Consider the following 27,864-nt stretch of genomic DNA (forward strand, 5'->3'; position numbering starts at 1 on the left):
TAAAATAGATTCTTCACTGTCATGCACCTGGCAAGTGGTCATCCCGCTTCTAGAAGATCTCCAATGAGAGGGAGGGAAACCACTGCCTCCTAAGGCAGCCCATTCTGTTTATGGAGAAGTCTAATCATCAGGAAGTTTTTCTTTTTCATCAGGCCTATATTTGCCTCTGTTCCATTTCCATTCAGCACTCCAGGTTTACTCTCTGGGGCCAAACTGAGTCTAACTCAATAGTGACATCTATCTCCCAGGGTTGTTATAAGGATCAAATGGAGTAGTATTTGTAAAACAGTTAATAAATGCTTTTTTCCTTCCTTTTTACTGCTTTTTCCTAGCTCCCTTCTCTTCTCTTTGCTAAATCAGTTTTTGCAAGAATATAAAGTTAGACTCCTTGAATCTCTGGAGTACTGGATTTTAGAAAAAATAGTCCTGTTCCTACCTCATTTCCCCTCTTCCGCCCCCCCCATATTAAACTCACCGTGATTTCCAGTTATTTACTCCACTTTTAGAATGTATTCCCTGGAATGAGGAAGCTTCATGAAAGGTAAATATTTAATGCCTATTCCTTTTATACTTGCTGGTGACTACCCTCATGGTTGACTTGTGAACTCTGATGATCAACCGTCCTCCCAGAATCACAACTCCAAAAGATGTTTTGTTTTTCTTTTGAGAACAATACTTTTACCTGGAGATGTTGACACCATACTTATGCAATGTATAATACAATATCTTAGCACCTTTTTGAACCCCTTATGAATTATTCATCTTGCATCACAAAAGTTACTTATGCAAAGAAAATGGAAGGCATATGAAAAGAAGAAGATATTTCTTCCCCATCTTTTCCACCCCAATCCCTTACACTATGATAAATTACAAGTGCCTCCTAATTGCCCTACTAAAACTTTGGAATACTGAATGTTACCTTAATTTGTAGCCTCATTGTTTGGGGGGCAATCAGGCTACAAGGGATTGAAGAAGTAAGTTGGCTGAGTTTCCACAAGTATGAACTCAGAAGCTTAGCTCTTCTCTTGAACTACTGGTTATGTTGGTGAAACACCCTACATAATATACCTATTACATTTGTCAGTCTGACAACTGATCTAAATGGCTACTTCTATTATACCCAAATATAAATCACTCCCAATTTGTATTTTTTTCCTAAATAATGAAAAACTAGACTCAAAAAGAACACTTTGGGTCTTAATTGTCTTTTTATCTACATGCTGCCCCAGCTCTCAATGATTGTATATAATGTTATCTTCAACTACCACTTCTATATGGGTAAACCTGCCATGTAATATCCATCATTGACCTCTTATTTCTGCTTCAGACCTGTATTTCTTCTGCCAAAAAGACATTCACTTGGGCGTCTTGCTGTCATCTAAAACTCAACAAAACCAAAGGGTAAACTCATCTTTTTTCTCCTAATTGGCCCCTGTCCCCTCTGCCTTCTTGTCTGTGGTGGATGAAAGACAAAATGACTGAGGAAAACAAAGTTTCAATCTTACAAGCATATTGACTTATTAAACAATGCATACCAGTTGCCCAAAAAACCAGGACCAGAGCTCTATAGCTTAGTCCTGGACCATGAATACAAGGCAGGAGAGGCTTTTATACATAAAAACAATCAAGGTCAAATAACTAAAAGGAAAATACCACATTAGGTAATCTGATTTCTAATTGGATGAAAGGTTAGAGACTTTCCAAGTTGGGAGGGATAGAGTGAACAGGTGCAATTCCCTGAATTGAGCAAATGAGGTGTCCCATTCTCAGTGTCTGCAAACAAAGGAATGTGGAAACAGCCGATCAGTATGGGGACAGTTTTAAGACACGACATAAGGGTTGCTTGAGATGTATGCTTGTGAGAGAACTTGGATCAATCCTTGGATCTGTATGAGTTTCTGATGAGCATAACCCAGGACCTTGGTGAAGGATGTCTGAACAGCAGGTAGTGGCAGTTCAGTTTCTCAGTCATGCAAGGCTAAATTCAAACAAGGCAATAAGGCTTTCTCTCAATTTCCACAACTGATTACATGCTCTCTTAATCCCCTCAATTCCTAATGTGATCTCCCTTGTATCATTTCTGACTCCTTCACTTATCATGTTCAACCTACTTCCAAGCCATAACTTTCGAACTGTCTTGAATTTGAACTTTCCTCTCTATACCCAATACAGTGAAAAGAGCAATGAATTTGGAGCCAGAAACCTGGGCTAACACAGTAATACTGCCACTAATGACTTGTGATCCTCTTCAAGGCTTAATAGCTCCATGGACCTCATTTTCCCCATAGATAAGAGAGGATGGGATTAGATGCATTTTGAAATTGTTTCCTGTTCTAGTGTGTGTAAAGGGGGTGGGAGTGCAGAGCCAAGATGGTGGAGTAAGGCAGGAGTTCACCTGAGATCTCACAAATTTCCCTTCAAACAACTTTAAAGTGACACCTTAAAACAAATTCTGGAATGCCAGAACCAACAAAAGGATGGGGTGAAACAATTTTCTACCCCACGACAACTGAGAACATTGACAAAAAGGTCCATTTCACTGAGGTGAGAGTAGAGCACAATCCAGCACAGATGGCCTGGACAAGTCGACAGTAGGCTTTGTCCCACAAGCCAGCAGTAAGGCCCTACCCCAGCCACCCAGGGCAGGCCTTGCGGGTGATTGAATCAGCAGCAGTGACTCTGGGAGTCCTCAATCCATGAAGGAAAAGGAGTGAGAGAACCGGTCAGAAGGAGTTTACAAAGACCGCTTTCCTGACACTGGGTGCAAGCTTATTTTGCATTGCCCAAACCAAAACAAAACAACAAAATAGAAAGTGCTCTGCTTCAGAGTTCCAACTCTATAGTTCTTTCCCTGGATGCGGATGGCATTTTGCATCAAGAGTCCTTCGAAAATATTTTAGGTCTTTGCATTGCTGTTAATGGCTAAATCTGTTACAAATAATTCTCACACACTGTGGCTGTTAATGTGCATAATGTTCTCCTGGTTCTGCTCACTTTTTTAGACTCAGCATCAGTTCATATAGTCTTTCCAGGTTTTTCTGAAATCTGTTTGTCATTTCTGATAGCACAATAGTATTCCATTACATTCATATACCACAATGGGTATATGCACATTTTTATAGCCCTTTGGGCATAATTCCAAACTGCTCTCCAGAATGGCTAGATCAGCTCACAGCTCCACCAACAATGAATTAGTGTTCCAGCTCTCCAACATTGATCATTTTCCTGTTTTGTCATGTTAGCCAATCTGATAAGTATGATGTGGTACCTCAAAGTTGTTTTGTTTTGATTTGCATCTCTCTAATCAATACTGATTTAGAGCAACAACTTTTAAAAATGCCTCAAATAAAATTCTGAGTGTGAGTAAAAAAAGTCATGGTATCTCATTTTTGCAGCCCAGGACAGCTTAGAAGGACCAAAAGAGAGGTTTGCCTGAGAACACTGGAGGGGAAGCAGGTTCTAGCAGCACCTGCAGTAATTAGCAGCAGAAGCAGTGGTGGTGGTGGCACCAAAAGAGGACTAGGATTCTGGACAGAAAGATATTACCAAGGTCCCTTGTGATACCGATGAGTGCAGAACCAGGCACCATCAGACAGCTCTGTCACCCATTACCCAATTCTGACTTGCAATTCTAGAGTGGAGAGGAATGCTTACTGTCTGAGATTGAGAAGGAGCAATGGCCCTTACACAGGACCACAGTGCAGACCAGGAGTGCAGTGACCAGAGCTCTCCTTGGATCACATCATCTTGGAAACTAGCACATTATGGGAGAAAAGGACTTGGAATGTAATATTCTGGAAGGCAAAGGAGCTAGGATTATAATCAAGAATAACCTACTGAGCATTATCTTTCAGGGGAAAAGATGCACATTTAATGAAAGAGGACTTTCAGGCATTCCTGTTGAAAAAGACCAGAGCTTTTGCAAAATTTTTTGCAGAAAATTTCACTTTCAAATACAAGACTCAAGAGGAACATAAAAAGGTAAATACGAAAGAAATCATAATAGCCTTAATACAGTGCAACTGTGTATATTCCTATATGGGAAAGTGATATGTGCAACTTCTAAGTAACTTTATCATTATTGGGACAATTACAAGGAATCTACTTCGACAAAGAGAGTGAATGTGAGTCTGAGAATGGAAGGGTAAGAAAGAGAGATGTACCAGAAGAATGGAGAAAATTATCTCATGTAAAAGAGGCACATAAGGCAGAGTTTTTATAATGGACGGGAAACTAGAGATGGTGTGTGTGTGTGTGTGTGTGTGTGTGTGTGTGTGTGTGTGTGTGTGTGTGTGTGTGTGTGTGTGTGTGTGTGTGTGTGTGTAGCAGGCAATGCTATATATTTAGGGAATGAGTTATAACTTACACCTAAGCCAGTTGCATCTGATAGCCAATTACCAGTGTGTGGCCTTCAGAGCTAAGCATTAAAGAGGATGAGCTTCTTTCTTGGTTGGTTCATTGTAGAAGGGCTTGGGAGATGAATATTAGAAAAGGTGTTCCTTTGAGGTATCTTTGTTCAGTAGGGAACTTGTCTAGGAGTATATCTATACAGATATAAGGTAGTGGTGGCCCTCTGCTTACACATCTGTAATGACTTGTTATTTCTTGCATACTCTAAGTTCCTCTGTCCAGCTTTCAAAGCCTTACATGATCTGATCCAACCTTGTTTCTTCACAATTTTATTTTGCTACTGTTAATCTCTGACAAAACTCTTCTGCTTATCCCAGACTGATCTCTTCTTCATACCTCAAATATGCCATAGGATCATGGGTTTTGATCTGGAAAGGACCTCAGAGGCCATCTAATTGGAGCTTTTTATTTTACAGATGAAGACACTGAGGCCCCAAGAGGTTAACTGACTTCCCCAAGGTCAGTTAGGTATTCCATACTCATGCTCATCTCTTTTATATTAGAATTCACTTCCTCTCAAACTATCTAGTCAGTCAACAGTAAGTCAACAAGCATTTATAAATTTTAAATGTTTCAGGCATTGCTAAGTGCTGGGATACAAAGAAAGGCAAATGATAGCCCTTGCTCTCAAGGAGCCCCCAATTTAGGGGCAGAAACAAAATGAAACCAGCTATACAAACAAAATATATTCACAGTGAATAGGAGAGGGAAGCAACTAGCCTTGAGGGGCATTGTAGAGGGTGGGATTTGAGCAGGACGTAAAAATGAGGAGAAAGGGAATTCCAGACCTAAAAGACAAATATAAAAAATGCCTAGAGTTAATACATGGAGAGTTTTGTGTGAGGAATAACAAGGAGGCCAGTATTACTGGATCACAGAGTATGTGGTAGGGAGTGAAATTTAAGAAAACTGGAAAGCTGTGTGGGGCAGGAAATGAAGGGACTTAACTACTAAATTGAGGATTTTGTATTTAATCCTGGATGTGATAGGAAGCCACTGGAGTGATTGAGCTAGGGACTGACCTAGTCAGACCCGAGCTTTAGGAAGATCACTTTGATAGTTGAGCAGAGGATGGATTGTAGTGATGAACCAGCAGGCTATTATAACAGTTTGGACAAAATGAGGGCTGTGGTGGTATCAGAGTAGAGAAGGGAACATATGGGCGAGATTTTATGAAGGTAAAATAGATAGGCAACAGATGAGATAGGGGAGATGAGAATGTGAGGGATTTAAAGATGACATCTAGATTTCAGGCCTGGGTGACTGGAAACCCTAAAGAGTAACAGGTAAGGTAGGAAGAGAGTAGTCTTAGGGGGGGAAGATGTGTTCAATTTGGGGTATGTGTAATGGTAATTTAAATGGGGAGATCTTTCATATTTATTAATAGACCCATGTGACCTCTCTGGGTCACATGGAAGCCTGAGTCACATGGAACCTGAGGTGGGAGGAGTTTGCTGAATGGGGGAACAGGAAGAGGGGCTACAGCAGAGCAGAGAAGAAGTTAGTCCTGAGAGCAGTCAGAGACAGGAAGGTTGCAGGCGGCTGGCTAGGGTGAGTGAAAGGGCTTGTTTGTGATTTTATTTAAGGAAGCTGGTTTGTGGGAAGCCCAGCAGGGGAAGGCTTGGGGACAGTGGTGTTCCCTGCATTGTTATTGTGTATAGATTTTTGTTACTATGATGGATTTGGCTTTCTGGTGTCTGAATAAATGTTTTGGTCCTATCTTCCATGTGGAGAGTCTGCTGTATTTCCTGATTCAGAATTGTGCTGGAATATTCGAGGCCACCGTAGGCACTGTGAATAACATTGGTGCTGCAGTATGTTGAATCTAACATATGTATGAGACATCCAGTTAGAGATGTTCAGTAGGGATTTGGAAATGTGAGATTTGGCAGTCAGTAGAGAAGTTAGGGTTGGAGGTGGAGATCTGAGAATTGTCAGCATGGAGATGAGAATTGGATCCATGGGAGCTAATGAAATCACCAATTGAAATAGTGTAGGAGGAGAAAAGAAAAGGTTGGACATTCATAATTAGTGGATGTGACCTGGATGATGAAATAGCAAAGGAAACTAAGAAGGAGAAGTAGGAAAGATAGCAGGAGAACCAGAAGAGGATAGTGTTGTGAAAACCTAGAGAGGAGAGCATCAAAGAGGGTGATCTACAATGTCAGATGTGCAGAGAAGTCAAAAAGGATGAGGATTGAGAAGAAGCCATTAGATTTGGCAATTAAAACCCACATAAATCATCAGCCTTGCTATATATTACCAACAGGATCCTACAAGAAGAGATAGCTAGAGATACCCCATTTAAAATAATTCTAGACAGTATAAAATATCTGGGAATACATCTACCAAAAGAAATCCAGGATCTATATGGACCAAACCTGAAATGTCCCAGGCTTTCTTCACTAATTTAAATCTCCCGGACTCCCTACACTAACTTTCCCTCCCTGGGCTTCGCTTGGAATCTTACCTCAAGATCTAAGTCTTTGTTGGTCCTCAGACTTCTCTGGCCCCTCCTGTGGGGGAGGGGAATAACTAGACAGAACACCCGAGTTGGCAGCAGTTCACTCTTTAATGGCTACATCACTCTCCCTGGGATCCCCCCAATGCCCCAGTATATCTTTAGGCACCCGAGCTCCTCCCATGTTCCTCCCCATAGGCGGAGCCTATCCTGTTACTGAGCCATTCCCAGTACCTCTTAGCTTACTAGACCAGCTAGCATGCCACGTAAGCAGGTTAGCACCTCCAGGTGTCTCAACTTTCCATACAGGAGGCCACGGTCCAGAGCTGGGCCCTAACACAAACCATGAAAAAAAATTTGGATATAAATTAAATCAGATTTAAATAAATGGAGAAATAGTAATTATTCATGGGTAGGCAGGACCAATATAATAAAGGTAATAATTTTACTTAAAATTAATCTATATTCAATGCCATCCCAATTACATTACCCCCAAAATTATTTTACAGAGCTAGAAAAAAATAATAAAATTCATTTGGAAGAACTAAAGGTAAAAAATATCAAAGGAATTCATGGGAAAAATGTAAAGGAAGGAGGTTTAGCAGTACCAGATCTTAAAATATAAGGTAGTAATTCTCAAAACTATCTGGTACTGGTTAAGAAATAGAAAAGCAGATCAGTGGAACAGAGTAGACATAAACCACAGCAGCAACCAACTATAGTTACCCAGTGTTTGAGAAGTGTAAAGACTTGAGTTTTGGGGATAAGAATTCATTATTTGGTACAAATTGTTGGGAAAGCTGAAAAGTAGTCTGGCAGAAATTGGGCATAGACTAATATTCTACACCATTTACCAAGATAGAATCAAAATGGATATGTGATCTAGATGTAAAGGGAGATAGTACAAGAAAACTTGAAATTACCTGTCCAAGGTTGAGACTTTGAAAGGCAAAACTGAAGATATAATAAGACGACAAGGGATTCAACAGAAGAGGACAGTGTAAAATTTAACTGGTTGATCAAGGAATTAAAATGGTGAAGGAAGGAGAGTGCCGGTAATAGAAGGGGATGGCCTGAAAGAGAACTGAGGGGTGAAGGATGGAAAGCCAGGGTATGAAGTTATAAGATAGAGGGAGAAGTGAAATGATAAAAGCTTGTTACCTAGTAAGAGAATTTCAAGGTTCATAAACATGAAAGTGCTACATTTGTGGGGGATGCCAAGATCAAATGTATGACCATCTTTATGTATGACTGAAGTGGAGTGAAGCAGGTCATATGAAATTAATAAATTGAAGAAATGTGAAGTAAAAGTGTTTTAAAAAGTGTAAATATGTATGTTGAAGTTTTCTATTATGAGGGCAGGCATTGGGGATGAAAGCCTCTGAGCTAGACACTGAATTCACTGAGGAAAGAAGGAAAATGCTTTGGCAGTCTGTATGAAACAGTTATCAGGATTTTGACTGAGTAGCAGGTAAGCATTTAATAAACTTCAAAAGAGAAGTTACTAAGTGTAGCTTCAGTTATTACCTGTGTGAACTTGGGCAAGGTCATTTCACCTCTTTGGGGTCTCATTTTTCTCATCTGTAAAAACTATTAGTTTCTTTTCATCTCTAAATATATGATCATATGACCATGTCTTATATTTTTTTCTATTACACTAAATAGAGTATCCGTTTTGTAGTAAATATAATGCTAAGTGTGTAATACTAATAAATCATTGCTTAAAATATAAGCAGTTACTTCTAGCTTCTTAAAATTTACCTATTCATCACCTGAAGTTTCAATTCTATTTTCTGAACTGAGAGTAAGCAAAAAATAGATGTCCATCTTCCTTTGCCCAAAATGGATTAATTCATTTTAACTTTTTTGCTCCCTAATTTAAAAGTATCAAAACAACTCTATGCAAATTCTCATGGGGAAAAGTTTGACCCTATTCTAGAAAGCAAGGCTGGGTCTTTAGCTCCCAAAGATAATTTTGAGACTATTATGGAGGCCTGGAAATTAAGATCTTGACTTAAAAATTATCCTTCCTAACAAAGGATTTGGCTTCTCAGAATAATAGAATAACTTTTTTTTTCAGATCTGGAACAGTTGCGTCAAAGAAGATATGATTGTCTATAAGTAGCTTTGTGGATTTTTCCCTTTATCCCCAAGGAAATAAGACCATGTCAAACTGATTAAATATATATATATATGCTGATTCAAAATGTCTCTGGGGATTTTTTGAGTCCTATGGATATTCACATTTGTCACTACCATGTGAGAGTACTGTGCAGAGTCCAAACTAAGGAAAAATCCCTATTGGTAACAGAGTTCTTCAGATTCTTATTTTCAGGTGACATACTACTTACATCAAACCAAGAAATACTCTGAAGCTTCTTCAGTATAATCTACAGCAATAAGAAAGCTATTTGCTTAACTATTAACATTTAAAAATCAAAATGGATACAAAATGTACATTATCCAGACTGTGGAATATACCTAGATGGGCAATCTATTAAATTAGTCTAATGATATGTGAATATCTTATGTAGATACTGAAGATGGAAACTAGACTGAGCCTAGAATTGAGTAGAAGGAAGAAATTAAGCCAGATAACATTTGGGAAACCATGCAGTTTTCAATGATCCCTAAATACTTTCTGTCACAAAAACCCATCTCTCCTGGAGGTACCCTTTTGTCCTCTCCCATCACCATCCATTATTGAAGTTAGTACTGGAAGGAACCTTGGAGATTATCATCTTTTTAACACAAATATTTTCCCCTTGATTATAACAAGTCATGAAATACTGTCATCTCAGTGGAAGTAAAATATCAAATACCCCAAAATGCAATTGAAAGCAACTTGATGGCTCTAACTAGGTGGTAGAATGTTACCAAAGATTTCTTGAGTTAACAGTGGTGAAGAAGTCATCAAAAGCAAGTATTATTGGAAAAGGAGGTGGGCTGACAAGAATGTCTATAAGAAGTGGATAGCCTGAGCGATATATTGGTATACCAAAATAAAGGAAGACCTCCAGTGTATGAGATTCTCTCTGGAGGATTTATGCACCGAGGATGAGAAAGAGGGCAATGCAATTATTGGAAAAATATCCATACTGTGGGTAGGCAAAGATCCATCAACGTACCAGGAATTAAAATGAAAAAATGGTGTGAATATGAGCATCTCTCAAAATGTTAGAAAAAGCAGAAAGGAAAGGGGAAAATATTTCAGTAAACTGAGAAATCTGAAATCTTTGAAAAAGTGAAGAAAACATCCTAAATGTATAAATTATTCATATAAGTTTAATTAAAAAATCTAGAAGACTTGATCAAATTATTAGTAGAAGATGCAAAGGGAATAGGAGGTTTGGGTCAAAGAAGGCGTTAGCATGAACACTATCTATAGGGCTCCATTATGTGTATGTGTGTGTGGGGGAGGGTGATTTCCTGTGAAGCTTAGTAAGTTATTTAAATTATTTTAATCATTAAAATGATAAAAATGATGAAAATTAATATTTGCATAGACACAGTTTGCAAAGGTCATTATATATATTGTCTAATTTGATTCTTACAACAATCTTATAAGACGGGTGCTATTATTTTTTCCATTATAGAAGTAAGAATATGGGCTGAGAGAGTTTGGGTGACTTGCCCAAGGTCACACAGGTAATGAGTATTTGATTCAGACTCAGGTCTTCCTTATAAGCCAGCACTCCATTTACTATATCAATGCCACAGAAAATCAAACTGAAAAAGTTAGAGTCAAAGAATTTCATTAAAGTGTATAGGTCAAATACTTAAAATTTGTATGTTTCCCCCAGGCACACAAATTACAATCCATCCATTTCTGCCCATCTTGTGGTGACTCTAGTCTATTTTTTCTATAAGTTTGCCACTATGGGTAACTAGACAGCAAAAAGGTGGAAAAGCTACTCCTTCCTTGGTCTCTGACCAAAGGCCTGGTATGTACACAGAAAAACAGGGTGTAGGACAGCCCTGCGGTTAAGATGGACCAACACAAGTTGTTTTTCATCCTACATGTCTGATTAAACAAAATTTAGAACTTGAATATAACATACCCACTTCAGGTTTCTAGCTAAAGGAACCTTCTGTAATCATTGGTGTCTACTTTGTTTCTCTAAGAAGATTGAAGAAATCTCTTTCCCTTAGGCATTTATTATGAGATGCAGAGTTATTTGTTCAACACACATACATTTAACACCTTCTGTGAGAAAGGTGAGTTATATGATAAGGGTAATAGACGACAGTTAGATGATCCAACTTACATACTGGATCTCCAAGGACCACAGCCTCGGGGCTCAAAACTTAATTGAGTAAGCCAATAGTTTGGTTATTCAGAGATGGAAATAACAGGCTCAGGATAGATTCCAGTATTTGGCAGGAACATGCTTAGTATATATAAAGGCTCAATGGAACCAAATAAATGAATGAATGCCTGAAAGATACTGGGTAAGCTTTAAGGGACATACAAAGATAAATGAGACATTCCAGCTATTTTCAAGGAATTTATAATTTAGGAATGGGATTTGATATACTACTAAGTATACTATAAAATAAAAAAGGATACTGTGAGTTGGTTGGTTGATTGGTTTTGTTGTCCTTTAATCTTGAAAAGGACCAAAATGACATCACTATGCTAAAGTCAAGTTTCAGTGTGTCCAGCTGTGGCTGATCAGACCAGCATGAGCTTAGAATGCTGTACCACAGGTACAGCACAAATAGTCCATGTGAACATTTAGGGTGGATACTGTAAATCTGCACATCCTGCGTTGTTTTCTTTGAACTGTTTCAATTCTGCTTTGTTCATAGAGCACAGCACCCTCTCTGATGTGGGCATGCCATGCTGAGTGGTCCTGTGCCAGTGAAGTGAGTTATATAAGGCTAATAGATGACAGTTAGATGTCACACAATCAATTTCAAAGTTCTTGAGAGGGACCTTGAGAGTGTCCTTGTATCACTTCTTCTCACCACCGTGTGAACACTTGCACTGTCTGAGGTCTTCATGAAATAGTCTTTTTGGAAAGCATACATTTTGCATTTAAACAACATGGCCAGCCCATAGGGGTTGTGCTTTCTGAAGCAGAGTCTGAATGCTTGGCCGTTTAGTTCGAGTAAGGACCTCAGTGTCCAGTACCTTATCCTGTCAGGTGATTCTCAGAATTTTCCTAAGACGATTCAAATGGAAGTGATTCAGTTTCCTAGCGTGGCACTGGTATACTGTTCAGGTTTCACAGGTATACAACAATGAGGTCAGCACAATAGCTCTGTAGACCTTCAGTTTGGTAGTCAGCCTAATACCTCTTCAAATCCATTATTAACTCAAAATACATTTTTGAGTAATTTTGAAGCTTGATATCCATCCAAGTATCTGAGATACTAGTAAACTTGAGGTTTTCCTGTCCTGATTCTACCAGTTTCTTGTGATACTAAATTGAAAGGGAATTCAATTAAATCCTTCATTAATATTCACATTCATTTCAGCAATTGTGAAAGCACTAAATAGAGAATTGAATTCAGCTTGGGTGTAGATCAAAGATTACAAATTACTTTTGAGCCAGAATGGACCTTATAATTTAATCTCGAACAGAATTTAGTATTTTTTGCTTAAATCCACCTTTCTTCCAAGCTTCCCTATTAATATTGAGAGTACTACCATCTTTTCAATAACCTCACCTATCCCATCAGTTGGTAAATCTTGTCATTTTTACCTTCAAACAACATCTCTCACCTAAATTCCCTCTTCTTCACTTACATTGCTACTACCCTAGGTCATTCCCTTATCTAGAATTACCCTAATCAGGATGAATTCAATAGCCTCCTATTTGGTCTCCCTACTTTAAGTCTACATTCAAGACACCTTTCACATAGCTACCAGAGCGATTTTCTTATAGTGCATTTTGTCTGACTATCACTCTTAGACCCAGTAAACTCAGTGGTCTGTTACAGGATCAAATAGAAGCTCCTGTTTGGCTTTTAAATTCCTTCACAAATTGACCCCAACCTACATTTTCAACCTTTTTATGCATTATTCCCCTTTATACATTGAGAGAAATGATTATTAAATAACTAATTGTTAATATTGGGGAGAAAAAGGATTTATTCCTTTCTGAAAACTTATTCCCTACAAGGCCAGTCCAGCATAAGAAAGACATTGTCGATAATGAGATTTCCCTTCACTTTTGTTCAGACCCCACCCTAATTAGAATAGGTTCATTTCTCATTGTAATTTTCATTCTTCTCATTACATGTTAACCAATTAGAGTCAATTAGCCTCCTTTAGGAACTACCACTCTTCCAAGGGCATATAAGCTTTGAGCAGATTTCATGAGGGCATCTTTGGCATTCAAGAGTGTCACCGACCTCTTTTTAAATCATATGCCAGCATAACTAATAAAATGATAAATTCCACAGAAATTATGTCTCAAACTTTTTATAAGTCACAACATGCTGCAATCCAGGCAAGCTGACTGTATTTCTATCCTTCACATACAGCAACCGATCTCCAATTTTTGTGCCTTTGCACAGTTCTGTCCCTCATTCCTGAAAAACCGTCCTTACTTTGGCCTCTTAGAATAAATATCTTGTTTCCTCAAAACTCAGCTCAGGCACCACCTTTTATATGAAACATTTCCTGATGCCTCTAGCCTCTAATATCTTCCTGGCCCAAATTACTCTATATTGATTTTGTATGTGCTTATATATGGACATCCTCTCTTATGATTAAATATAATCTCTTTGTGAGCAGCAGCAGCAGTTTTATTTTATTTTATATATTCCCAAGTCTAGCACATTGACTGGCACATAGTAAATTCTTAATAAATACTTGTTGATTGATTTTTCTTATACATCAGAAAGTTGAGGTCTAGGTAAATTAACTAAGATAATACATAGCAAGGTATTCATTTAATCCAATACCAAATTTTGAGGAAAGACCATAGACTTAGAAAGACTTGGACTTAGAAGATGTGGCTTTAAGTCCTGGTTGTGTCACTTTAATAGAATGCCACCATGATCATGCCAATAAGTCAAGTCAGCAGGCTTTTATTAAGTGTGTATTATGTGCCAGACCCCCAGCTATGTGCTAGGGTTACAAAGAAAGAAAAACAAAACCCATCACAGAGATTAATTAATAGCTAAAAATTAACTTCCATTTCACAGAGGAAAATGTAGTAGTCCCTCCTTTTTGTAACATATAGATAGTCCTTGGGTTAAGAACACCTGGTTGTTGAAGACCTTGGGCATTTAATAGACCTATCACTGAACTGTGATGTATCACAACTATTACAATTAGAGTATTTAACTATGACATACTGAATTCCCTCACTTTCAGTCCCATTTCAACAGTAGCTAAAATGTAATGATGGCACCACCTGGTGATGGCTTTGAGAATTGTCTGACCCAGTGTCTCCCCACCATCTCCTTTCTTCTCTCTGAGAGACATTTCATACACTGCATTCCCCACCCTGCATTCCTCTGCCTTTCAGATGAATAACTCAGCTGATTCTACATCAGACAATTTTCTTTCTCATATACTCTCTAATATTTTTCTTTCCTTCTAACTACGAAGGGTGCTCCATCTTTGTAGAGAATTAGAAGTAGAACATTTTTTTCAGTGGTGTCACATCCCACAATATCCAAGGACACCTATGAAGTAGAATTTATCTCCCTATAATAAGATCTCTAATTGACTTTTTTCCCTGCTCCATATGTTTACATAAAGATACCTGAGGCTCGGGTGTTACACCTGGATTTCTTCTATGATAGTCTCTATAAGTTACTATGTATCTTAACTACTCTTTTCTTTCCTGTATCCTACCTACTGTTGGTATAGATTAATGTATATGGACGATTTCCCCTGCCTCCTCCATTTTCTATTACTACTTCTCTTAATCAGATTTCTTTTTCTTTTTATTTCTTTGGAAAAATACTGTGTTCTAAGGCAGTTGTCTTATCTAAATTTGAATCTTCTCTAACACCTAATCTAGGGTTCTGCACACAGTTGACACTTTTTAAAAAGTTTATTGAATTGAATTAAATGCTTATTCAAGACTCACTAAAAAAGAAGGAAATTGGAAAGCATCTCTGGGGATTATGTCCTGGCCAGGAAAATGAAGGGGAGAGGGCACAGGTGGTGTTTTGGGTACTGCTTCAATTAAATAGGGACTTCAAAAGAGAGAGGAAGATAATGGGAATCGAATAGCAATAAAAGGTAGTATTAATGAATGGACTTTGTACTTAAAACTTTGTACAGGGGTTCACACACTTGGCCAGATAAGTCATCCATGTTAAGAACTTTAGGTCATGACTCTTCTCTTTTCCATAGATCCTAAATTTAATCAACTGCTTAGTCTTGTTAATTCTACCTCCAAAACATCTTTCACATTCATTCCTTTCTCAACACTCATAGAGCCTTTCCTCTAGTTAAGGTCTTCATTAACTCAGTCCTGGAATATTGTGTTATCCTTGTAACTGGTCTCTCTGCTCCCAAGCCCTCCCTCCATGTAGCTATTGAAGTGATTAAAAAAAAAAAGGTTTTTATTGATGTCTTTTGTGCTTGTTTTTTAAAACATTGCTACAATTTCCTTTGGTATTACTCCCCCTCTGCCTCCCAGAGAACTAACCCTTATATAATAAATGGTATTTTCAAAGTTTAAGAAAGAAAAAGAACAAAAATCAGTAAAACTGATTAATATGTTGAAAAATTCTGAAAATACGTGCAGTATAAAACACTTATGAACTTTCACCTCTAGAAAAGGATGGAAGGGGCATGTTTTCTCTTATGTCCCTTTTTGTGCCATACTGATTATTTATAATTTTGAACAGACTTGATTTTTTTCCATTGTTGTTCTTTTAATTTACCTAGCTGTAAGCATTATACATATTTTTTTTCCTTTGGTTTGCTTACTACACTCTCCATCAGTTCATATAGAACTCTCCGTACTTCTCTATATGCATTATATTCATCATTGCTTACAGTATAGTAATATTCCATTACAATTATGTACCATGATTTATCATGCCATTCCTAAGTAAATAGATATTTATTTTGGTTCCAATTCTTTGCTATCACGAACAAGTGCTGCTATAAATAAATTGGTGTATGTGGGGACTTTCTTCTTATCAGTGGCTTATTTGGAGTGAAGCCTAGTAGTGGAATCTCTGGGTCAAAGGATATGGACATGTTAGTCAATTTATTTGCATAATTCCAAACTGCTTTCTATAATGTTTGTCCTGATTGCTTCATTAACAATGCATGGGCATCTATATCCTCTAACTATGCCAGCACTGAGTATTCCTATCTTTTAGCAGTTTGTGGAATAATTGAATAGAATACTGAAACTGGAGTTAGGAAAGCCTGTGTTCAAAACTGACCTCAGACACTTACTAGATGTGTGACCCTAAGCAAGCAATTTAAGCTCTGCCTCAGTTTCCTCATTTGTAAAATATTGATAAGAATAACCCCTATATCCCAGGGTTGTTTTGATGATCAAATTAGTATGGTACCTGACTATATAAGTGCCTGACTATATAAATGCTATTATCATTGCCAATTTGTAGTCTAAGAGGTGAAACCTCAGAGTTGTTTTGTTGTGTACTTCTCCTATTATTGGTGATCTGGAGCATTATTTCATATGGTAGTTACTAGTTTTGAGATTTATCTGTCTGTCTATCTATCTATCTATCATCTGTTGTACCTATTAATTATTCATATGTCTTGGTTACTGAACCTTGATCAGAGAAATCTGATACAAAGATTTTCCCCCATTTGATCTCTTTCCTTCTTATTATAGGTGCATTAATTTTGTTTTTGCAGAAGCTTTTCGGTTTCATGTGATCAAGGTTATCTATTTCATCTTTTGTATCTGTCCTTGTACTTTGGTTTCCCATAGCTGTGAGAGATTTACGATCTATTTCTCCTCTAATTTTTCTTTAATAGCACAATCTTTAATATAAAAGTCACATATTCTTTTCAAATGTATTATGGAATATGTTGTAAGGTGTTGGGCTAAAACTAATTTCTGCCAGATTGCTTCTCAGTTTTCCCAGCAGCATTTTAAAATGAGGAGCTCTTTTCTGAGTATCATATTTTTCTATTTATCAAAGACTGTTTTTTTGAGTTCCATTGTTTTTCATTCACCTTTGTCTATTTGGTCCCATTGATCTACCTCTCTATCTTTTTAAACTAATATCAAATTGTTTTGATAACCACGGCTTTATTATATAGTTTAAGGTCAGGAAATATATTCTTCCTTCATGCTTATCTCTTTTCATAATTTCCTTTGAGAGTCTAGATTTTTTGTTTTTCTTTTTTCCAAATGAAATTTGATATTTTATTTTTATGTAAAACATCTCTTAGATAACTTGATTGACATATTATTAAAAGTGTAACTTTGGCATTATTATTTTCATTATTTTGGCACAGTCCAGTCCTGAGTACTGAACATTTCTTCAGTTATAGTATTTAAGTTGTTCTTTCTTCAAGTCGCAGTTTATAATAGCATCTATGCAAGTCTTTTGTGTACTTTGGCAAATTTTTATACGCTTTGTATTTATTTGGAATGGGATTTGCCTTTGTACTATTACTTCTTGGGTTTTATCATTATTATATAAAATGCTGTTGGTTTTTTGAGAATTTGTTCTGTAGCCTGCAGTTTTGCTAATACTATTGTCTAAGAATCTGTTCTGATTTCCAAGGATTTGTTTAGTACATCATTTATTGGTAACTAGGGATAGTATTATCCCTTCTTTACTTATGTTTATGCCTTTAATTTGTTATCCTTGTCTTATTTATACTTCTAGCATTTCCAGATTTATATGAAATAACAGTTCAAAGAGTGGACATTCTTCTTTTATTCCTGAATTTGCTGGAAAAGATTCTAGTGTATCCCCATTGTGTATGACGATCCCATCTCATAGATACTTTTTAGATATAGATATCGATAGATACTTTTTGTTGTTCTATGCCTATATGTTTTAGAATTTTTAGCATAAATGAGTCATGTACTCCATCAATATCTTTCTTCATTTATTGAGACAATCATGTGGTTTTGGATAGTTTTGCTTTTAATATGATTAAGTATATTGATTGCTTTTCAAATGTTGAACCATCCTTGAATCCCATAAATCCAATTTGATGATGATGAATTATTCCCTTGAAAAATCATTATAGTCTATTTGACTGGGTTTTGTTTAAAATATTTGAACTGATATACATTAATGACGTCTTTTCCTGCTTATTTTAATCCCTCTTTTTTGCTTCCCCATTCATTCTCCTATAGGATCTCTTATTCCTAAGACAAAACAGGAGTTATATTCCCATCAGTGATAACATTTGACTTGATCAAGATACCTTGCATATTCCCCTCTTTCTTTGATTCCCCTCTCTCCTTTTATATGACCTCTCCTTCTGTAGCTTAGTCACTCCCACAAAAACATTTGATTGCCCTGTAAGTGGGGTGGTGAGGTTTAGTTCATAACGTTTTAGGCCTCTTTCTCCACCATTACTTGTATTTGCCTTTTTATTTTGAAAGAAATGTCTTAATGGTTTGGTCTCTCTGTTGTTATTTTGTTGTTGTCCTTGGTTGCTGCATTTATTTACCCTTCTTGTATTTCTGTTATCTTGGAGTGTTTAAGAAACACATAATTTTTTCAAGTGTGATTTTTTTATTAGTTAATTCATTTATTTTAAGTTTTCAACATTCACTTCTATAAGCTTTAAATTTTCTCCCCCTCCCTCTCACCTCCCTCCCCAATGGCATGCAATCTGATAGAGGTGCTACACATACCTTCCTATTATACACATTTTCACATTAGTCATGCTACATAGAAGAATTATAATGAATAGGAGAAACCTTGAGAAAAAACAAAATGAAACAAAAAAGAAAATAGTCTGCTTCCCTCTCCATTCAGACTCCATAGTTCCTTCTCTGGATGTGGATGGCATTTTCCATCATGAGTCCTTTGGAAGTGTTTTAGGTCCTTGCATTGCTGAGAAGGGCTAAGTCTATCAAAATCAGTCATTGCACACTGTTGCTGTAACTGTGTACAATGTTCTCCTGGTTCTGCTCATTTCACTCAGCATCAGTTCATACAAGTCTTTCCAGGTTTTTCTGAAGTCATTTCTTATAGCACAATAGTATTCCATTACATTCACATACCACAACTTATTCAGCTATACCCCAGTTGATGAGAATCCCTTCAATTTCCAGTTCTTGACCACCACAAAGAGCTACTATAAATATTTTTGTTCATGTGGGACCTTTTCCCCTTTTTATGATCTCTTTGGGATACAGTCCTAGAAATGAAATTACTGGGTCAAAGGGTATGCACATTTTTGTATCCCTTTGGATATAGTTCCAAATTGCTCTCCAGAAAGGTTGGATCAGCTCACAGCTCCACCAACAACGAACATATCTTCTCCAATATTGATCATTTTCCTGTTTTGTCATGTTTAGCCAATCTGATATGTGTGAGGTGGTATCTCAGAGTTGTTTTGATCTGCGTCTCTCTAATAAATAGTGATTTATAGTATTTTTTCATATGACTATGGATAGCTTTAATTTCTTCCTCTGAAAACTGCCTGTTCATATCCCTTGACCATCCATCAATTGGGGAATGACTTGCAGTCTTGTAAGTTTCTGATTTTCTTTTGAGAAAAGCTTTAATAGTTGCTTTTTTAAAGTGAGAATTTTAATATATCTTCTCATTACATCAAAAATGAATTTTAACATTTCCTTTTTAACCCAAAATCTCTTTCTCTCTCCATCTCCTCCCCCACCATGATAAGGCAAGCAATTTGATATAGATTATACATGTGAAGTCATGCAAAGCATATTTCCATATTAGCTATGTTGCAAAGAAAAATACAGATTTAAAAAAAAGAAGAAAAAAAAGTAAAAAAAGTATTTTTCAATATTCATTCAGATTTCATCAGTTCTTTCTCTGGAGTGGTTAGCATTTTTCCTCATAAGTACTTTGGAATTATCTTGGATCATTGTAATGCTCAGAATAACTAAATCATCCACAGCTGACCATCATGCAATATTTTTGTTACTGTGTACAATGTTCTCCTGGTTCTGTTCACTTTACTTTGCATCAGTTCATGTAAGTCTTTCCAGGTTTTTCTGACAACTTGCTCATCATTTCTTATACCACAATAGTATTGTACCACAATCACATACCACAACTTGTTCAACCATTCCCCAATTGATGGACATCCTCTCAGTGTCCAATTCTTTGCCACCATAAAGAGGGCTGCTATAAATATTTTTATACCTATGGGTCCTGTCCTGTCCTGTCCTTCCCTTCCCTTCCCTTCCCTTCCCTTCCCTTCCCTTCCCTTCCCTTCCCTTCCCTTCCCTTCCCTTCCCTTCCTTTCCCTTCCCTTCCCTTCCCTTCCCTTCCCTTCCCTTCCCTTCCCTTCCCTTCCCTTCCCTTCCCTTCCCTTCCCTTCCCTTCCTTTCCCTTCCCTTCCTAAACCCAAATCATTCTGGCTCTCAATGACTGGCCAATAGGTCCCAGCCAAAAACTCATTTGATCATTGTTTGGGCTCTGATGGTCAGAGTGAGAATAAATAGCAATTGTTGCTGTTTTGAGCAGAAACCCTGAGAGTCTTCCCTTTCCAGACTAATTTTTTTTTTTTTTTACTAGCTTTCTTACCTAGCCTTAATCACTGAATGAATGTTGCCTGAGACAAACTGAGACCTGGGAAAGACTTAACCTTAAAAAAAGCAATGTCTCCCACTGCATCTGGATTCATCTCCAGTCATTCTGATCTATAACTTGCCATTGGACCCAAATATCTACAGAGGAGAGGGTAAGTCTGGTTCATACAACCCTAGCTCACTTAAAATCCAATTCACCTGTAAGTCATGAAATCACCTTCCTGATGTCATGGTCCTCTTTGATAGCAAAGGACAAACACCAACAATAATTCACTTAATATCAAGGTCTTTGAGTTTTCTTCCTCCTGAAATCTTTGGTAATTTCAGTCTTTCCCCCTTACTTTCCTGTATTGCTCACTGTCTGACTCCCTTACCTTTAATTATGGTTTCCCTACAGACTAAACCTTAAAACCCTCTTAGCTTCCTTCTATGCTGTGCGATACTACACATTTCTCCAGCCTAAATCTCTGATCTAAATGAAATTTTCAGGGTCAAAACTGGCTTCAGATGGATGACAGACTCTTTTTCTTAAGCTTAACCAAGTGTCACAGACCTACACATATGTGTTCTGCTCAAGTTTCAGGGGTATGCTGATAAATGTTTAATAATCAACTCTCTAGAAAAAAGATTACAACGCACTTTAAGTTTAATATGTGTTACTACATTCTTCAACACTTTCTTATGTCTAGAAATCAGCAAAACAATAAATCAAGCTCTTATACTTGCATTTGCTGATTTCCAAGGTGTAAATACACTGATAATTTACTCTAGGTCCTCTTTAGCCAGTTTCAGCCGGCTCCAATACATCCCTGCCCAATTTCTTCTGTTTCTCAATACATTAACTCAGCTTTGCTGCAGTACAGAGCACTGCCATGTTGTGTCCTAGCCAGAATATGCTTATGGTGCTGGGTTTTCCTTGGCCCTGGGAGGCAGGAATCATTGAGTTATGTTCTGTTGCAAGTGCATAGGTCAATTTGTACAACTCTGTCCATCTGGTGGGTCTTTGGAGAGGAGAACTGAATGAGCAATTTAGGGGGTAGGGAATTAATTAGACTGCTCTACTGTTCAATGAATTGGTAACTTGTTAGGGTTCTTTGTGTCTAAACTTGAGGTGTCAAATACATGGCCTGTGGGCCACACATGGTCCAAATATTTTTGAATGTGACAAGAATTAGATTAAAATGTAATTGGGGAATATTTAACAAAATAAATAAAACTATACTAAAACACAGATAATTAATAAGTGATTTTCTAAGACATTATATGTCCTGTAGGAATCCATAGTTTAGTAATTGCCATTTCTATTTAAATTTCTATTTATACCACTGTCCTAGTCCGTTGAGATGCCTGAAATTGCTTTATATCTTAAAAATTGTTCCTATTTTGGAGAAGTTTGAGAAGTCTTAACAATTGGAGAAAATGTCTAGCCCTCTATCTTCTTGGTCACTTGACTCAGTTATCCAAACTGACCATCTTAAAACACAAACCTTGTTATGTCACTCTTCTAAAAAATCAACAATGGCTCCCCATCGTCTCTAGGCTAAAATGCAAATTCCTCAGCCTCATATTTAAAGTCTCATATAATATGGCTCTCATCTATCTTTCCAGGCTTATTTGATATTACCTTCATACCATCTCCTTTACCTGCAAACTGTCTTACTTGTTATTTCATATATATATATAATATTCTATCTCCTTCCTCAATGCCTTTTCATAAATCTGTGTTTAACCTTCTCTCCCTCCTCAAAATATTTTCACAGAATCACAGTCTCAAACTTGGAAAGGACCTCATTGTCTTTATATAACTCTCCAATTTTGGAATTCATTTCCTATCACTTCTACCTTTAAGAATCCCTACTTTACTTCAAAGCACAGTTTCAGAGCCAGCTCTTACATAAGTCCTCTCTTGATCCTGAGCTCAACATAAGAGAAAAAACTTCTTATCAGTTATGGCTATCTCCACATGATATGGGCTGCCTTGGGAAAAGAGCTGGATGTTCCTTAGTGAACTTTGAGACTGAGTTTAGAGAATTGAATATTGGGTGCATTACAGAGAAAATACCATTCTAAATATAGTGATAAACTAGATAGCCTTGGCAATCCTGTATTCTCTGGGATGTTTGGAGTTCAGACACTCAGGACTCTTTCTCTCTCTCTCTCTCTCTCTCTCTTCCTCCTCTTCCTTCTCCTCTCTTCCCTTTCTCTCTCCCTTCCTCCCTTCTTCTCTCTCTTTCCTTCTCTCCTCATTTTGCTTAGGAGTCTTATTTATGAGGATTTAGTGGATGTCAGGTTGCAAGGACTAATATTAATTATGGTTGCTTTTAGTATTTAGCATTGCAATCAAAGGTATCACAGTCTGCTTCTCTCCCTAATGGGAGACACTAAAATGACCAACTAAGTAAAACTGATATAGCTGAACAGTTGTTAAAAGATGATCCCCCACCCCTCCACCCTTCCTCATCATTTTAAAGGGACAGTGCTGTCAAACATACCAAGTCCATCAGCTATATATAGGTACATAAATCTGGCCTGTTTTGGTAGAGGTACAGAAATAGTCTATGCAAAACAGAAAGGTCTTCCTGACATCTTACCTTAAATAGGTCTTTTTTGTCAACAGCATAGTGTAGTGGAGGGGTTCTTAATCTGAGACCTAAAAAATTAAATAAAAGGTAACTGTATTTAAATATAATTGGTTTCCTTTGTAATGCTAAGTATTTTATTTTATGCATTTAAAAATATTGTTCTGAGAAAGGGGCTATAGGCTTCACCACATTGCCAACAGGTTGTTGACAAAAACGTAGGTTAAGAACCCTGTTCTAGTGGGATATATACTGGGTGGGATTTCATGTTCTGGCCCTGCTGGGCTGTCGCCCAAAATATTACTCAGACTTCAACTTATGTCCACTTTGTTCTGCAGTGGAATAACTGTCCCCTACCTAAGCCTGTAGTGATATTGTAGAGACTCGTTCAATAAAAATCATACACACACATATTATACATATATGTATAACATTGAAATTTTGCAAATTCTTTACATAAATAATCTCATTTGAGCCTCACAACAACCCATTTTACAGAGGAAGAAATGGAAGCTCAGAGAGGTTGTGAGAGTTTACCTGAGATTATATAACTCATTAATATTCAAGGCAGGATTTGAACCCGGATCCTCTGATTGTAAATTTATTGTCCTGCCAACCATGATACACTATTTCTCAATAATCACTGTATGAGCTTTTGGGGAGCAAGATGATGGACAAACCCAGGGTACTGGTATACATTTAGCTATTCAACTTTCACTTACAATTAGCTTTCAGTTTATTGAGAATATCATTGCTATATCTTAGCACAGTTGAATTGCTTTTAATTTCTAGACCTCACATTATCAGCAGTTCCATTTCTCATGCTGCTGAATTGTGGAATAACTTGTCATGCTATTTCCATATTTTTTAATTATACCACTCAATCATCAGTTAGCTGGCTCATACAATTGTCGACAAGAATTGCCAATCCATTTTATTTTTTATAATCAAATAATTTTGGTTCAGTAATTCTATTGCTCCTGGTTTATGAACAGTCTTAAGATAAGTCATTCCTAATGGATTGCATCAGAAAGGAGGGCAGAAAAGAAGGAAAAAGAATTGTTCATTTGGCTTCACCACTGACCAGACTGCTCGAGTACTTGCCTTTGCAGGATGGAAATGTGTCTCCCTAAGATGAGGGCACATTAAGGAAATAAGGCATCTAAAAGTTTTCAGTTCAGAAGCATTAAGAACTTCTTCCAAGGTCATTTTTATAAGCCAGGGAGGTGTCCAAGTACAAATTTCCTCATAGATAAACTGGCTCATGGGATTTAAAGAGAAGACATTCAATTAATTTAGAAAAGTCAGAAACTTGTATTGTACAGCTAACTTCCAATTGTTGCCAAGTGGCTGGCAGAAGATTAATGTAGACATATCCCACAAAATATCCTTAATTGGTTCCAGAAAAAAAATATGGTGGTAGGTGCAATAATATTACTGAGGGCAGTCAGTTCCACAAGAATGATGTCTAAAATGGACAACTGGCTGAAATAGAGAATAATTCTTGACTTTCAGGTGTGGCTTAGTTGTGATGTATTAATGACAAAATGTCATTATATTCAGCAAATTTATTTGGGATATGACTGAACTTATAGAGTCAGTGGTGGTTAGAGAACTGGGTTTAGAGTCCAAAAGACTGGGGTTCATCTTCTGTGTCTCACAGTTGCTAACTGTGTAATCCCTAGGCAAGTCACTTAACCTTTATGTGCCTGACTAAATCATACACGTTTTCCAACTGTGAGTTCCCCAAGGTGATGAACTCATAGTCCCTTCATATATTTGCATATGATTGAACTTAAAGAGCACCAAACAAAGCTCACATTGAGGTCTCAGATTTGCTGTTTTCTTTTTGTTGGAAAAGGGATACTTTATAGTCACATGTTTGTATGATATGAGGGAAGGTTTATTATTAAGACCTGTGCCAGTAGTTTTCTAAAAGTTAGAGAGGAATAATTAACAAAGCAGAACTAGTTGTCTGTCTACACAACAATAAGATAGGATCTGTGCTCCATTATGGTCCACATTCTATTCATTGGTGAACTCTCTTGTTCCATTTCTTTCTGGGAGATGGGTTAAGAGAATGAAAGCATATGCCTTTTGTCCTTTCCCTGAAAAATGTCACCATAGTTAGAAACCACTGTAGCAGGGGAGTGTTCTCTTACTACTACAGTCTGGATTCTTCTTTCTTTACTGAACTTTCTCCAGCTTGTCCCCCAATTGCTTAGGAAGTCTTGTTGAACATAGCACCCCCTGACCTTGATCCCTGCTACTTTTCCCTAGAAGAATATGATTAACATTTGGTTAATAGTTCTTACCCAAGAGGTTTCATAACAGTTTGGTGATTGGTACTGCAAAGCAGCACTGAGAATCATACACAGACACTTTGTTAAGTATTTTTTTTAATGAGATATGCTTAGAGAAGCAGGTACAATCATCTGGAGTTCCTTGAAATAATATCTGATATTTTTGTAATGTTTAAAAGCTTAGGGAATGCTCCCTTCACAGCCCTTGGAAGTAGGAAATGAAAGTATTACTAAAGAGATGTCAGAACAAAGAGGAATATAAATCCAATATATGGATGACTACTTGCTGGATATGTTATAATGAAGATTCCTTTGGGATCTGGATTGGACTAAGACAGCTGTTGGGAATCTCTTTAACTCTAAAATTCTGTGCTTCTGTGACAGAATTTGGGCTCCTTGAGGGCGAGGACTGTTTTGTCTTTATATCCTTTGCATCTGGCACAGTACCTGGTTCATAGTAAGCTCTTAATAAATGACTCTTGAATAAATGCATGTCACCTTTAATGTGGTCAGTTACAATTGAGATGAAAGACAAGTTTATTAATGGAAACAGGTACCTATGCTTCCTAATGTGAAAGACGGATTAAACTTGGTCATCTTGGGCCAATAGGGCAGAACTTGGACAAAATGAATAAAAAATATAGGGAAGCATATTTTGGCTCAATACAAGGAAAAATTTCCTAATAATTAGAACTGTCAAAACTGGAGTTAGCTACCTCAGGAAGAAATTCCCAGTCATATATGATCTTCCACTGGAGATTAAATGGCTATTTGTTAGGCATATTGTGAAGCTAATGCAAGTGTGTTTGGACTAGGTGGCCTTTGATGTTCTTTCCAACACTAAAATTCTATGATATCATATTGATCAACTCATTATATGTACACAAAGTGGCGTATCAGGAAGTCCAAGTGGCCAGTGCAGAATAATAATTTACTTATAAATCTAGAATGTTTCAACTCTGATTCATACCCATCACCTAGACTCTGGGCACAATCAAAAGAGAGGGCCATACCTAGACCAACCTACCTGGTTTTGCAAGCAAAGGGATTCTTATGAAGCCACCAGACCCAATGCCAAGAAAATCCTATAGCTTCCCATGAAATCACTGGTTTCTGTTCCTTGAGGTTGACCTTTCAACTGGATACTTCAAATGTTAGCTCTGAAAGATTCTGGGTGGCTAGAAATGGTTTTGGGATAGTATTTTTGCTCAGCAAGATGAAGAACCTAAGCAACCCAGTACCAATCTACTAGAAGACAGATGTCAAACTGCTTATGACACAAGTGACCCAGGAAACCAATCCCTTTAGAGCCTCAGTGGGGAGGCATTGTGAACTATTCAGCCCAGATTCAATGAACTGACAGATATGGTTGCTGAGTTACTATAGTGACCTTTGAAAATTTGTCATGAATAGAAGAGGTGCCATAAGGCTAGACAAATACATCAATTTTCAAAAGAAACAACAACATAAAGTCTTAAAAATAAGCTATTGAACTTGACTTCAACTTTTGGCAAAAATATAGAGAGATTTATAAAGAGATATTTTGTGAGCATTCAGACAAAATATTCATTGATACAGAAAAGTCATTGCAGCTTTATCAAGAGGTTCTGGTCATGCCAAAATAACCTTCTTTTTTCTTCCTTCCTTTCTTTTTCTCTCTCTCTTTCTCTCTTTTCCCCTTGCTTGCTTCCTTCCTTTCTTCCTTCTATAGATCAGGGAAATACCATAAGCAAAACATGCCTGAATTTCAGCAAAGCATTTAACTAAAACTTACATTATATCCTAGAGGATAGTCCAATTAGGCTTACTGGGAATGATGTTAACAACTGGACCCAATGGGAAGTAATTAGTGGATTAATTTCGACATGGAGGGAAGACTCTAGTGCAATATTCCAGGGATTTGTCCTTGATCTAACATACTTTTAATGAATTCTTTGAAGATGTAGATGATGTCCTTTTCAAATTTACTAATGACAGAAAGTTAGAAGTGGTACTTAAGACATCAGATAATGGATCAAATCAAATCAAAGAGATCTTAATAATCTAAAATGATAGACCAAATCTAATATACTAGAATTTGGTCACCTCAAATCTTATGCTTTGAGCAAAAATAAGATCAATACAACAAGTTCAGGTTGAAGGAGGTATGACTAAGCAACAATCCATGTAAATCATATCTAGGGATTTCAGTGGGATGGAAGCTTAATATATGTCAACTGTGTGATGTGCAATTAAAAAAAACTAATGTCATGTTGGGCTGTGTTAAGGGAGGCATAGTGTTCAGATACCTTGACCCAGTGAAAGAACAGATTATGTTTGCAGTATCACCTTCTCTTTGCCATAGTTTAGATTATTGACAAACTGGAGTGCACATGGAAGAGCAAGATGATGGATAAAGGAGATCCTGAAGACAATACTGTCATGTTGAAGGAACAGAAGATGCT

The 27,864-nt window shown here is 37.2% G+C and overlaps 1 long non-coding RNA gene across 1 annotated transcript in view; it reads right to left on the reverse strand.

The window, feature by feature from the left end:
* The window catches only part of LOC140505340 (uncharacterized), a 37,043-nt gene extending 10,377 nt beyond the window's left edge, over window positions 1–26,666 (reverse strand). Inside the window, exons 1-2 of the long non-coding RNA XR_011967456.1 lie at window positions 26,448–26,666; window positions 23,130–23,188 (exon numbers count right to left, since the gene is read on the reverse strand). This is a non-coding gene — a long non-coding RNA (uncharacterized lncRNA). The remainder of the gene's footprint in view (window positions 1–23,129; window positions 23,189–26,447) is intronic.
* Between the last annotated feature and the right edge of the window lie 1,198 nt (window positions 26,667–27,864).

The sequence above is a fragment of the Notamacropus eugenii genome, chromosome 5, assembly GCF_028372415.1.
Source record: "Notamacropus eugenii isolate mMacEug1 chromosome 5, mMacEug1.pri_v2, whole genome shotgun sequence".
NCBI lineage: Eukaryota > Metazoa > Chordata > Mammalia > Diprotodontia > Macropodidae > Notamacropus > Notamacropus eugenii.